This window comes from Pseudoliparis swirei, chromosome 13 (assembly GCF_029220125.1).
Source record: "Pseudoliparis swirei isolate HS2019 ecotype Mariana Trench chromosome 13, NWPU_hadal_v1, whole genome shotgun sequence".
NCBI classification, from domain to species: domain Eukaryota; kingdom Metazoa; phylum Chordata; class Actinopteri; order Perciformes; family Liparidae; genus Pseudoliparis; species Pseudoliparis swirei.
In genome coordinates this window covers 7648487-7651816 of record NC_079400.1, presented here as the reverse complement: position 1 = coordinate 7651816, position 3330 = coordinate 7648487, and positions in this window count along the sequence as shown.

The window sequence follows — 3330 nt, the reverse complement described above, 5'->3', positions numbered from 1 at the left end:
GCATAATTTTAATTTGTTGTGATTATATTTGAGGGGATCTTTTCCTCTTCTTTGATGTTTTCTTTCTTTCTTTTAACGTTTTCCTCTTTCGCCCTGTCGCCCTTTTGTTCTGGACGTGCGCGCTACAAACAGTCAAGGATGAGCAGATTTACAGTCGCATTGAGAGAGGAGCCGCCATGTTACCATGACAACCACGCGTGATGCCAACTCTCATCCAGGATCACATATGGACTTGTGTGGGGAACAGACAAAGGACTCGGCAGAAGCAAACGGGCACGCTGCACTTGTGTGCGCATGGTTTTGCTTTATTGGTGCTCTCGTCCATGTTGTTTACAGGCGGAACGCAATAAAGAGGAAATTAGAAAAAGAGAGATGCATACACAGTGAGAAAGATGATGATAACAGAAATTGGATTTGGGTTAAAGATAGCAAACTGTTATTGAACACCGACATCAAAGGCATCGATGGCAAGGGCAACTATGAAATGTGTTTTTTTAAAGTTTAATTTCCCAAGTAATCTCCCAGCCAGAGGCCCGTGGGTAAAACCAAACTCTGTGAAGTAGATGAATTTAGCTAATCTCTCTCACACCGCTTCAGGGGATAACACAGGCACATAGATAGAAAACTACACTGGTGGTTTGGCTCTCATACTTTATGAAACGGTGGACATCTCATTCCTCTGATATACGGAGCATCGATAGTCGTACAACCCTGACCCCAGACACAAGAAGAAAAACGTTAGGAACATTAGTGTGAGAGGAAGAAAGGTGGAGAAAGAAAGAATTACTGACAGAGGTCTCCTGCTGCGATGTTTTCTGTGTGTGAGTTTGTGTGTGTGTGTGTGTGGATGAGAAGAGACGTGGCCAATGTAGCATCAACACAGAGTGCTGAGAATGCAGACAGCAGGGATGATGGATGGTGTGTGAGACAAGATGTCGAACTCAGTTCCACACAAGCAATCCAATTAAGAGGTGAAATGATTAATCCAGTCAATCCACAAGAGAATTAATCTGCAAGTATTTGAAAAGTCATATTTAGAGATATTCTATACGGATAGTTGGCCGCTCCAACACTTTGCTTCATTGGATTGATTGAGATGTGGTTTCCTCGAGAATGCATCCTAATAACTGATGCATCCTAATAACTGATGCCTTTTCATTTTCTGGCCAACGCCATTTTTTTGTCCAATACTTTACTTTGTGTTCATTTTCAGCTGTACTTTATACATACATCCATTTTCTGCCCCGTACGGCGGTTTGGGTCTCGGGGCCAGCCGGCTATACAAGGAGGTCCATTGGTGTATTGTTGGTCCCCACGGTGACACAAGTCCCCATGGGTCTGTGTACACTCAGGTAAATGTCCCCAACAGGATATAAGTACAAGAACACACACACACAAATTGTGGAAAAAAAGCTGAGCTGACCACTTCTCTCCAGCAGTCACAGTCCAGCTGCTGAGTGAAGACCGAACGTCCTGCAGCCAGCTCAGTTTTTTAAAATCTGTGCTGATCTGAAATGCTTCTCGTTGGATTTGCTTCAGACGCCATTTTGAAGCAAAGCACGGAGGCAGTTTTGTCAACAGCCATAATCAAAATGTGTGTTTTTTGGAAGAGCGTTTGACACCCTCAGCCAAACTCTTTCTGGGCTGATTTTATTTCACAGCCAGTTCCTGTTTTGGATGTTTCCTCGCAAAGCAGATCATGTTGAGCAGTTTCACAAACAGGAGAAAAGTTAGGGGTTTTTCCATTTGTTGTAACTGGAACGATGAAAATCGTTCTTTCAAAATCTCCCCATCTGTTTTGATGATGATGAAGATGATGATGATGATGATGGAGGTGGAGAGTGCTGTCCAACACTCCGAAGCCTCCCATTGATGTTGAGTATAAGGCTACAGATATGGATCATTTTTTCAGTGTTCATAATGTTTCCAAACTTGCTTCTTCATGTTTCCCCTGACTACGTGTCACATATGCAGCAGATGGACAACGTTATTGTTTTGCACGTCACAATTAAGTCTTACATGTTGGTTATGAAGTCTAGATTCAAGTCCGGGTGGGAAACGTTGTACATTTCTAACCCCGCATTAAGGTTTTATATTTTTGGCTTGATTATTTCAGTTGTGCGGCGGACATCCACCGAGAGATTATACAACTGAAATGACTGCGACATTAATCTGAACTAATAAACTTTTTTAAGGAACTGGTCTCACGGGTCTGGACAAACCTCCAGACAGGACTTCGGGTCAACCACTCAAACTGTCATGGCGGACTCGGCAATGTTTGATGGCCCCATCTTTGTGGTTTGTACAATTATTCACATTAAAGACTTAAAGAAACTGTTGCTATATATTCTTGTCCAAGACTATAAGTCCCTCTATAGTATAAATCTATATTAGTATCTATATATTTAAAACATTACGTAGTTACTTAAAAATCGAGTTATACAAATCCATAACTAACTACACACTTGTTCAAGCCGAACCGTCAGATATATCTTAGACCTATTAAATGAAAACTAATATATAGGTGCTTCACCATATTTACTGGTATCAGCTATACTGAACTAAATCATTTGCAATAAATTAAATGTAAAACATCAATTATCACTGAATACCTGGTCAAATGTAATTATCTTCATTTATTTGTAGTTCATCATTATTCATTGTACAGTTCATTATATTATGAATGAATTATTTTCAATTATTTTATTTTATTGTTTATTCATTTATTCATTTTTTAGTAGTTTATTTGTGTTAGTCAAATATATATTTTGTTTATAAATAACTTGATCACTTGTATATTTTCTAAGAGAAGAATGCAACATCTTACTGTATATCTTGGATCACGTGTTTATCATCTCCACGTGGGAAACACGTGAAGCCAGAGGGATCGTTAAGTTTGTCCAAAAGCCCAAACAGACTGGATGACTGACTAGAAAAAGGAATGGACATTTGTTTTCATACATCAATGTCTCCGTTTGACTGGTGCATTTAGTGACGTTCATCATCTGCACAATTGTAAGTGATTAAACAAACAAGATCAACGATTAATCAAACAGATGACGGATGAAATAAAGTGTGATTGTGAGAGATAGAGGGAAAGAGAGAGGGGAGGAAGGGACATATGCTTGTGGCATCAGGTTTTTGCAAAGCTCAACACTATTTCAATCAGGATTGGGTCTGTCTGTCTGTCTGTCTCTCTCTCTCTCTCTCTCTCTCTCTCTCTCTCTCTCTCTCTCTCTCTCTCTCTCTCTCTCAGCGTTTATAGTGCCGCACCCTGTCCTCTGTGCGTAAAACCCACGTACATCATCATCACACAGCACGTTTTTCATT